The sequence below is a fragment of the Chroicocephalus ridibundus genome, chromosome 4 (assembly GCF_963924245.1).
Source record: "Chroicocephalus ridibundus chromosome 4, bChrRid1.1, whole genome shotgun sequence".
NCBI classification, from domain to species: Eukaryota; Metazoa; Chordata; class Aves; order Charadriiformes; family Laridae; genus Chroicocephalus; species Chroicocephalus ridibundus.
The window spans coordinates 55,320,819-55,332,313 of record NC_086287.1 but is presented as its reverse complement, the minus strand read 5'-3'; positions in this window follow the sequence as shown (position 1 = coordinate 55,332,313).

The following is an 11,495-nucleotide window of genomic DNA, read 5'->3' as shown; positions in this document are numbered from 1 at the left end:
GCAGGGGCCCAAAGGGACCACCAGTACTGGTGCCCAGCTGTTCCTTTTACCTTGCCATCCCTGTCACCTCCATGGCCACCATCTCCCGACAGCTGGTTGAGTTTCTGAGGAGTCATAAAAAAAGGTAGAAAGTATAAAGCCAGGAGGCTGAATAAAACCACACAAGTCTTCTCAATATAAGCAAAACAAGGTTAAAAAAGAAAATAGGCATGAAAAAGGCATTTTTTCTGAATAAGAGATATTTCAGACCACTCCTCTTCCACAAAAGGCATAGGGTAACTCTTGCCTGCTAATATCAGTGCACACTGGGTACTCTTTGGCCAGATTGTGCTGGATGTGTCTGTGTATGCCTAGGTTACTCATGGTGATGGTCAAGACCAGCTGGGTCTGTTTGCTACATGTCTGTGATCACTATCTTGTAAATAGTAGCAAACAAAATATAATCAATGTCAGCTAAAAACTGAGCTAAATCAATGCGGAATTTGCACAACTGTCTGTTTAGGTATTAGGAAATACAGAAGTTAATGTGGCACTGACGAACCTGTCTCAAGACCCGCTGTGCAGGTATCTTTAGATCTGCTTTTGGGAAGGCACCTTGTTTTTACCTTGAAAAAATGCTGGATATTGTTTTTCTCAAGTATATGAGTATCTGTGGTTGGAAGTGAGACTGGGTTCTCAGAGTGGAGTTTTTTCCAGCTTCTGTTCATACAACTTAGAGTCAAAACTTAAGCGCCGTGTTGGAAAGACAAAAGTCATGGGTTGCACAGGCAGCTGGTAACACGGCAGAGGAATATACAGATGGCAGGATGAGCTGAATAGAAATGTAAGAAGCGTTTTTCCGCAGGCCTAGGAAGGCACCCAGCGAAAAGTATAAATCTTTACTAGAGGGAGGTGAATTCCTTCTATCCCACAACAGGACGAGAGAAAATATGAGAAAACCCCAGTATCAATATGGCTGAGGGATGAAGGGATTGAGAGCAGCCCTGCCTGGAGCCCTCAGGACAGGAGAGGCATGGACCTGTTGGAGCAAGTCCAGAGAAGGGACACAAAAATGATCAGAGGCTGGAACACCTCTCCTATGAAGACAGGCTGAGACAGATGGGGTTGTTCAGCCTGGAGAAGAAAAGGCTCTGGGGAGACCTTATTGTGGTCTTTCAATACTTAAAGGGGGCTTATAAGAAAGATGGGGACAAAGTTTTAAGCAGGGCCTGTTGCGATAGGACAAGGGGCAATGGGTAGATTTAGACTAGATAGAAAGAAGAAATTTTTTCACTGAGGGTGGTGAGACACTGGCCCAGGTTGCCCAGAGAGGTGGTAGACACCCCATCCCTGGAAACATTCCAGGCCAGGTTGCACGGGCTCTGGCCAACCTGATCTAGTTGAAGATGTCCCTGCTCATGGCAGGGGGTTGGACTAGATTACCTTTAAAGGTTTCTTCCAACCCAAACTATTCTATGATTCTATGAAAGCTACATCATGTCGGTAGCAAACCCACTCCCTGTCCTGGCCTCCCTGACCTGCAGCAACGTGCAAGCTCAAAAACTCCGTTGTCTGTAATTCTCTTTAGCTTCATTGAATCCTTCACTGCTACCATGGCTCCTGCTCAGGAGGCATGAGGCCTCTGGTGCGGATGATTGTCACAAAGATACGGAGCAGCCTGACAACGCACACTGTGTAAGTCAAACAACAATATTTTCTGAAACATTTTCTTTTCCCCATCAGCACTTCCACTGCTTTTGCAGTGTTAGTGCTGGGTAAGAGATCTGCCACACTGAATTGAACATCAAAAGGCTTTTTATTTAATTTGCCGGAGAGCTGAGGGAAAGGAGATAGGCAAAAGCTTGTGTCATCTCATTAAGATGCTAAATTATTCATAAAATGCTCTCATAAAATTTAATATGGGAAATGTCATGTTCACAGATAAGTGGCTGCAGCTGCTACAGATGTGAATGGTGTTTATGAAGCAGATGCTTTCTCTAGTGACTTTTGACACTTCACTAAAACTGAGCAGCAGATGACTTAACTACAAAAAGCAGAAAACACATGAGGAAATCACTGGTGAAGCCAAAGGTTTTGATCCCATATACAAAGCAGTAATTCTTGTCAACAACATTTTTCTCATGCATTGTAGGAAGCACAGTGCAAGAGTAGTAAGTGCAATCCTGCCAGGTCTCACTGACTGATGCCACCCAGCTCTCCCAGGCTCATGGACTGCCAGGGACATCCTGAGGGAACTGTGTGAGGCTGCCCCCCACCCCCAGCAGCATTTGCTATGAGCAAGGACTCCAGCTCAGGGACACCTTGGAGGAAAGCACTGTCTTCTGAGAGCTTGTGGCCCCTCCTGACCCAGCACTTGGAGTCTCTTCTGTAGAGCCAGAATAACGCTGAGAGTTCTCTAAACCACAAAGCGTGGTGTGATATGCGCTCCAGAGACAACAGCCTGTGGCTTTTCGGAGAGATGGAGCATGCATTTTTTAGCTGCAACGTAGTGAACACTGATGAGCGTTTATGAACACATGAGTGCAGTCACTCTTTCTCTGAGAGGCGTGGATTTACAGCACGTGTTTGTAAGAAAGCATACAGGAATGAGGTATCTTGGCCAATTTTGTTCTATCATTTTCAGCAACAATAGTGTTAAGGGTACTTCTGAAAGATCCTAATTTGCAAACATACTAGTATAAATACAATGGGTATATGGTTCTGAGCTATATCGATGCTATAAATACCAGTAATCCACCTAAGAGCTTTGGGAAAGCCTAGAAAGTGTCAAATCTCTAATGCTACCTGCGGTCTCAGCTCTAAAAGTTTTCACATTTCCCTACACACGCTTGAAGCAGGACAGTTTTTCCCAAGGAAGAGTATGTGGATTCCTAGTGGCTGATCACCTATTTAAGACAATGTTATAAGTAACTAGTAAAGACATAATTATACCGGTTTACAGATGTTGAGAAATTCATTGAAGAGCTATTGAAGAGTACATGGGCATTTCACTGTCTAATACCTGCATAAGAATACCCAGCAGGGGATTATCACCAGGGACTTCCCAAAAGAATTCATAATTCATGGTCACCATGTAGATTTTAGAGCTGTCTTGCATACATCTGATAGAATTAGAATTACATTGTTATATGCTATACGTGGAGTTGTATACAGTATTCAACATGTACTACAAATACCTACAAATGTTCCAGTCAGTACTGCTGGTCAGAAGGAAGAATGTAGAACAAATACAAAGGTAATGGCAAAATATTATTTAAATATGATAAAGAAGATCATTATAAACTGTAGCTGCTTCGTTTTATTCCAAATGCCCCAGTATTTTGGATTCTGCAGAAAACATGCCACACTGGAGAAGCCCCAGTAGAAAACCAGTATTCAAGCTTGTGTAATCCTCCCAAATACAATAGTGCAATCTCCGAATGTAGTCCAGATGCTGACAAAAAATACCAGGAGACAAGAGAAGAAGATTTAAGTTGAAGCAATCTTTCCAGCAAAACCAACATAATTACATCAAGATTTTTAATGGCTACGGGTATTTCACTCAGGAAAATCAAAACAAAATGTTTTCTCTGGTATCACCTGGCAGCATGTTTTTGCATCCGTTTGACCAAAAGCAGTGTGTCCTGTGAGCTGCGGTACCCAGATGAGGTCTTGCAACCCTTGCACTCCACTGCTAGGTCAGAGCATCTTCCTTTGGCCCTTTCGGAAGGGTCTGCCTATCTACATGACATTTCATCATCCCAGACTCGGGCAATTCCTTCTTGTTTTGATGAAAAATAAGTTAATAATACATCAATCCTAGCTAAGAACCTTCATACACTCCAGGGATGACTGTGACCTCTCTCTCTGTGCCTGCTTGGTGCAAGTGTCACCACTGGCTCCCACCCCAGCCCTAAACTCAGCTCAACAGGACAACTCCAGTGCTGCTGTGCCCACGCAATCTACAGCGCCATCTCATGGGTTGCTTGGATTAGACCAGGGATAGACAGTTTTCTGCCAGAACAGGATTTATTTTATTTTGCTATTTTTTAATCAAAGATGAGAGTGAACCGCTATGCCTAGGTTATCCGTCTGTTGGGACTGTATGTGTGGGACAGGCCTGCCAGTCTGCTTGGACTTCCCTATGGTGTGTGGTCTTTCCACCGTCTTTCCACAACAGTATTGGGAGGTATTTTCCTGTGCCAAGAGTGCAAGAACAGTCCTGTTTGTTCAGTGAAAAGCATCCATGTTTTGTCTGTTTGGGGGAAGATGCTCTTAAAACCAGTTCATATCTACAAGTACTTCTTCATAAACCCGTGTCTCCCATTCGAAAGGTGAGGATTACTTCTTGTTATTTCATTGCAAGCTGTTCCTAAGGCTGTCATCTCTCCACATCGGAGGGATGACGACTGCTGCAGGACATCCTCACGTTCGTGGAGCAGCAGGATGGGTTCCCCCTTCAGTACAGCCGATCATCCTCTGCCTCCCTCTGCTTGTTGATGGACTGACCAACAGCACTCTCCATCTGGGGGAAACAGTAAATCCTTCGGAAAACTCTATACTTGGCAATACCTACTCTTTACCTTTGATTCATTGATTACAGTGGGTCAGTAAAGCATGTTCACATCAACAACAGAAGGTGGCTATTACGGTGTATTTCCACAGTGGTTAATCTGTTACTAATTAAAAGCCTTCAGTTGGAGGGGTTAACACTGCCAGCATTGACTATAGTGAGTTCTACACAAACAGACATGACTTTGTCTTTACGCTTGTGCATAATTGCAACTCAAGCAGCAGTTTGGGGAAGTGGAGGGAAAAAGTGTGTATGTGGGGGTCACCCTCACACAGATCTCCTTCCATTTACAGCTTTCCCCAGCTCTCCACTGCAGTTACGGACACCCCATAGCCCCTCTGAGCTCCCCAAATCCCTCTCAGCCACTGCAAAGGGGCAGAGAAGACTGTAGGCTTCTCAGTGAAAACAAGCCAACCTTAAAAAAAAAAAAAAAAAAAAAAAAGTAGCAATAAATTTTCAGGGCATTGGAAAAGGATAAAAAGTATTTTTCTTCAAAAAAAAAAAAAAGAGAAAAGAAGAGTTAGGGAATTATAGGCCGCTCAGCCCAACTCCAGTTCTTGGAAAAATGTTGGAAATATTAGTAAAGCATCTAGAACATAACAAGATGATAAATAACAAGGAAAAAAGCAGGATGACAAAATGAAAATGGTTTTGTTAAAAATAAGCCACATCAGACTAACCTAATCCCCTGCAATGGCAGGGGAACAAGCCTTGTCATTAGGAAATAGCTGAGCTAAAGTACAGCTTAGCTAAGCAATAGCGAGGTTATATTTAGGTTTAGTAAGGCGTTATTGTCTTACATGACATATTCTTACGTAAGGTACAGAAATAGGCACTACAAGATCGGTGGAAGATGGGAAACTATTTTCAAAGGTTGTAGTGATCCAGCGTCAAGGAGCAATTGGGCTTGTTCAGTATTCTTACAGAATACTGATTGGGTATTTTCATTAAGGCTGCTATAAAGACAGCAGGTATGTGAGGAGGGGGAGGCAGAGGGCAGCCCAGGGGCAGGATGCAGCAGCCAGGTACAGGAATAGGGGGGGGTGTCCGGTTTTGCCTCTGGAGAAGCGTAATGTCAAATGGGTGTCAGTGGAGCAGGACTCCAGCAGTCCCATCTCTGGCCAAGAAGCGCAGCACAGCCACATTCATAGAATCATAGAACCATAGGGTTGGAAGGGACCTCTGGAGATTATCCAGTCCAACCCCCCTGCCAGAGCAGGGTCACCCAGAGCAGGCTGCACAGGAATGCGTCCAGGTGGGTTTTGAATGTCTCCAGAGATGGAGACTCCACACCCTCTCTGGGCAGCCTGTGCCAGGGCTCTGCCACCCTCAAAGTAAAGAAGTTCCTCCTCATGTTTAGGTGGAACTTCCAATGCTCAAGCTCGTGCCCATTACCTCTTGTCCTGTCCCCGGGCACCACCGAAAAGAGCCTGGCCCCATCCTCCTGACACCCACCCTTTAAGTATTTATAAGTATTTATATAATATAAGTATTTATATATAAGTATTTATAAGTATTTAATTTATATTTATAAGTGTTTATATACTTCTGCCCTGGCATTTCCCAACTGCAGGAGTCTGCTCTTCATGTGTCCCGACGAGGCGCCTGGCATGTGGCAGCCCGTCCAAGAGCCCCAGATCTTATCGCCTGCGGAATCCCATACTACCTGTTTCGGAGGTGTCTAGGTACATAACAAGCACTACAGATGGTGGATGGGACCAAAAACTGCTATTCTGGGGGAAGAGAAGACAATACAAATGCTGGAGCAATCAGCTTGACACACCGGTGATGGCAGACTTATGGGGTTTATAATCAAGATAAGCACTCAGCTAGTTTTCAGTCTGCTGGCTATTTCTGTAAGTGGCCAGTCTCCAACTTCCTAGCCATTTCAGGGAGATCTAAAGGCGTCTTGGCGGAGGTGATGTGCTTTTTAAGGATGGATTTGACAGAATAAAGTGTTTCCACAGGGCATTTGGAAAAGTTGGCACCCCCATGTCAGCTTCCAGGCTTTAAATCTCTTACGGATCATCTGTCTCCCAGCGCAGGGCAGGAGGCACGCAGGCATTCTAAACCTGCCAAAACCTAGGGCTTTTCTTTGGTGAAAGAACAAACCGTAATCAAAATAAAGACATAACACTGGGTATGTTCAGACCACATAATTTTAAGGAATAGAAGCAACAGGTTCACCGAATCTTCCTCTTCCCTATGGTTCTTCAGAGGGAAAAATTGCAAACGGACACAGAGAGGAATGAAATTTGCCCAGATAAAAGGTAGAGAACTGTCAACATTTGTTCTCAGACCCACTCATATAGATTGTTAATTCATGGCACAGGAAAGCAGAACACAATTCTACTCAGATAATAAAAAAAAATATAATTGTAGAAAACAAATTAGCATGCATTTGAACATTTTCCAAACCCTGTTCTTCTGTGCTAAAAGATTTTGTCAATAATCAGAGGCAGCACTGCCCACTGCAATCGCGCAAGTGCATCTTTGGAGATGCTTTATCTTGTCCTGAGACTAGACAGCAAAGAATCAGACCAACTGAGACACCCGCAGTCACACTTCTTGCATCTCTAAGGAAGCAAATGGAGTTAAATCTCAACTCCTTGAGCACCCCACTAAGGACACATCTGAAAAATTACCATCTTAATGGAGATCCGTGAAGGAATATGACAGTATCAATTGTCTTTCTTTGGCAGCAACTTACTTCTAATTTTGAAATAGCTCATTCAAGTTTGCCTGTTCCAAGGCTCACCATTTTCCTCCTCCACTCCCACACAGGCTTTTAAAAAGCGTGTCATTAGCAGCTCTTAATTGCAGGCAGGTCTAGAGAAGTCAAGGCAGCTATGTGGATCCCTGCTGAGATGCTGATCAGTGCTGGAAACTCGGGAAGTCTCAGAGGAGAAAAGCACAGTCCTGTGCGGTGCTGCGAGCCTGAGCCCAGGCGGCACCACGGAGGGGTACATACCACCTGCCACGGCTCTGGCGTGCCAGGAGCACGGCAGATGGTCCACCAGATTTGTTTGTTCCCGGTGTGCATATTGCGTGCCGTGCTCTGGCAGAGCCCGCGTCTGGGCAGCCGGGAGGGAGGTTGTCTGCTCACCTTGTGCTGGCTCTGCTGGGGCATGCCAGAGGACGAGGGAGACGGCACCTTTCCGGGGGGCCTGAGCATTTCAGGAAAAAACCTCTGGAGTCATGCAGTGAGAAGCGGAGGGAGGTTTCTCTGCAGGGTGAGGTGCAAGTGGAGAAAGGGACTCCTGAGAGCATGGTTTCCCAGTCATTTTTATTAGAAAAGTAGAATAATTTAGGTTGGAAGGTACCTCTGGAGGTCATCCAATCCCACCACCTGCTCACAGCAGCACCAGCCTGGAATCTAGCTCAAGATGCCCAGGGCCATGTCCAGCCAGGTCTTGGATGCCTTCAACAATGGCAATTTCACAGCCTCACACGGTGATGTGCCCTTGTGTTTCACCTCCCTGTGAACATTGCTTTCCTTCTATCTCATTTGCACTTACCTTGCTGCAGCTTGCGTCCCCCGCCTTGCACAAAACCGCCGTGCACCTCTGGCTCCATCTTGTCTCTAATGTAGGGGAGGACAGCAGGTACAGCCTCCCCCTTTGCCTTCTCTTCTCCAGGCTGAACAAGCCCAGGTCTCCCAGCCTCTCCCCACTTGTCCTGGGCTCCAGCCCCCTGACCATCCTGGAGGGATGCAGGAAGATGCAACAGCTCTGGCAGCAGCATCCTGTGCTTTGGTCAGGTTAAAGCAATTGTGAAACCACGGCCTGAGAAGAGGAGGAAGCGGTCTCAAAGCCAGATTTTGGAAGTGATGGAAAGTAAGATTTTCCTCGGGGCTTGGAGGGTCTTTACTGCTTTGCAGAAAGAAGCTGATGCTAGGGTGAAAGCCAGGGTAGGGACCCACCAGGGTGTCTCAAGGGACAGTGCTACATGTGCGTTTCCTCATCAGGGATGGAATTAACACCTGAGCGAATCACTCCCCCTTGGAGTGAGCTCGGACCTACTGCGTGGGGCTGGCAGGGGGCAAGGACCAATGAACAGCATAAAACAAAGGAAGAAGCAACGTAAAGGTGAAGGTCTGCCGTATCTTCGCTTGGAAGGACTGGAGCAGACACAGTTGTACCTGATCCATATTGGCGCCGCAGGTAACTTGTCCCAGCAGGTCACTGCTGAACTGTTAATGTAACCACGAGCCCATTTCCCCTTGAAACAGCGAGAGATGGAGCTCCACAAATCGAACACAGCCTGGCAGCAGGGGGAAAGATACAGCCTTCTCCAGCTCCACGCCGACACTTCATCTCAGCTCTATCGTAGGAGGGGCTCCTGTGCTCTCTGTACTCCAGAGGGCATCAGCACAACAGCAGCGACAGCTCATCGTGTCTTTAAAATGGCTTTCAGGGTAATTAGTTAAATATTTCAAAAAGATGAAAGTGTTTCTCTGCCAGAGGAGCAAGCATACAGTTCTTCCAATTTAAATAATTAATTCCTTTTGGACCGCATCCAGCCCGTTTCCAAGGCAATTCATGCTGGATGACTCTTGTTAATGCTGCCAATTTACTGACAATGAAATAGTATTATTAAGAACTTGCAATAATAATAATAATAATTTAAAAAAAACCAACGTAACTTGCGGTTCAAAGTAATAATGTTCCAGACCAAGAGGAGTGAATGGAAGGATTCCCAAGAGCATTGTCGCTAACAAGCTGTCTCTCAAAATATCAGAGAAGTGCCTACAGATGCCCACCGCCTGCACAAAGAGAGATGCAAGTTCATATGCAACATATTCTGCTATCAAATATTGAAAGAGAGTCTCTGCAAATTTCAGGATCATTTACATGATCGGATGAAACTGTTGCATACATGAGGGAAAAGAAATCAGGTATCACACTGCATATGACATTGGACACTGATATGGATTAGATTTTATTTCACTCATTTTCTCTTTTGCACTTGTGTTGAAACATCAGCAGGCCAAGGGCACTTTCAATTGCAAGACCTCTTAAATGAAGTCACGTTAAGTCAATTGTTTTTTTCTTCACTTTCCTCAGTAACTTCACTCATAGCTGAACGTTTTTTCTTTAATTGTGTTCTCATTTGTCTCTCAGTGCATGTACTATTCATCTTCAGTCTGCACGTGTTCTAGGTAAAGGTCCGTAACTTCAGAGGCTCTTTTCACTTGTTACTTTAAGGAGAAACAGGCTGCATGTGCCCAGCTGCTCTTTTACCAGCTGGTAAACAATTCAAACACAAATTCTAGCAGCCTGAATCAAAACTCATACTGAACTGCTTGCCTTTGCTCGGGTGAAAGGCGCCCACAGAGGAGAAAACAGAGGAAGTGTTGGAAAACAGAGGAGAATAAATGTTTCCATTTGCTCCTGACCCCTGATGAATGGCTCAGAGGAGAAAAGCCCACCGAAGCAGTTATCCCGTTATTGTAAAGCTTTTCTTTCTGAAAGATTCTTCCCTTAAAGTACACTACAAGAACAGACATTTTCACTACAGGAAAGACATCGAGGGGCTGGAGCGTATCCAAAAAAGAGCAGCGAAGCTGGTGAGGGGTCTGGAGCACAAGTCTTATGAGGAGCAGCTGAGAGAGCTGGGCATGTTTAGCTTGGAGAAATGGAGGCTGAGGGGAGACCTTATTGCTCTCTACAACTACCTGAAAGGAGATTGTAGAGAGGTGGAGGTTGGTCTCTTCTCCCAAGTAACAAGTGATAGGACAAGAGGAAATGGCCTCAAGTTGCACCAGGGGAGGTTTAGATCGGATAGTCGGAAAAATTTCTTCACCAAAGGGTGGCCAAGCATTGGAACAGGCTGCCCAGGGAAGCAGTTGAGTCACCACCCCTGCAGGTATTTAAAAAACGGGTAGACGGGGTGCTCAGGGACATGGTTTAGTGGTGGACTTGGCAGAGTTAAGTTTGTGGTTGGACTTGATGATCTTAAGGGTCTTTTCCAACCTAAATGATTCTATGATTCTAGGAAGTATAGCATCTTTTCTCCTGCAATCCCTTACCTCCCAAGGGGATGCTCCTCCTGGGTGGAAGTTGTTCAGCTGGGCACTGACCTGTAAGCATTTTTCAGTCCCTCAGTTACACCCACATTATCACAGCCACTGTGGCTGACCTTCCATGGGTGCTGCAGGAGCACAGCCTCTGGCATGGAGTCTGACGTTAAGGGGGGATCATGTAAAACACAGGTAACCCAACCACGTGCTTCCACCTCTGTGTGAAGGCATGCTCTGGTGCACCAGCCTGACATTTATCTCCTTGCCTGCATTTCAGCAGTGCCTGAAACTCGTGGAGCACAGGGCGACATTTGTCCTTCAGTCCATTGCTGCATGATCTACCGGATGACACCAACCTGGCTCCTGAGTGCCCAACTCTGCCATCACGTCACCATCCCTATCGCAACCCTCAGCCGCTGCAAACATCACTACTACTGCTTTAATTTTAAGTTGACTAGTGAAGTCCCCAGAAATTGGCCCTTATTAATGGCAATGTAGATAATTAAGAAATAGTGGATCATTTAAAACAAATACGCCAAATAAAAGCTATTAAAAGTCTGGTGTAGAGGAAGTAAAATATCTCTGTGCTAAATCCTAAGATGAGATCTGGCTGCAGCATGCATCCAGCTGTCTTTTCCTTAGGCTCTTGTCTATATTATGTACGTATTTAATTTTACTCATTTCAGTACTTCTACTGTATGAATTCATGCAGTTTACAGAAGTTAATGACGCATGTGAATGTTTTGCTAGGCTGAGGGGCTGGATTCCCAGCAGGAGCATCTGCAGAAGTGCAGGAGGACTCTTATGACTGTTGCAAGCAAAGGCAGGGTTTGGCCATGCATATACAGCAAAAATCAGGTGCCTCCCCCAAAAAATTGTCTTCACTGTTTACTCTGCACCATTCCTAAAGTAATAACACTT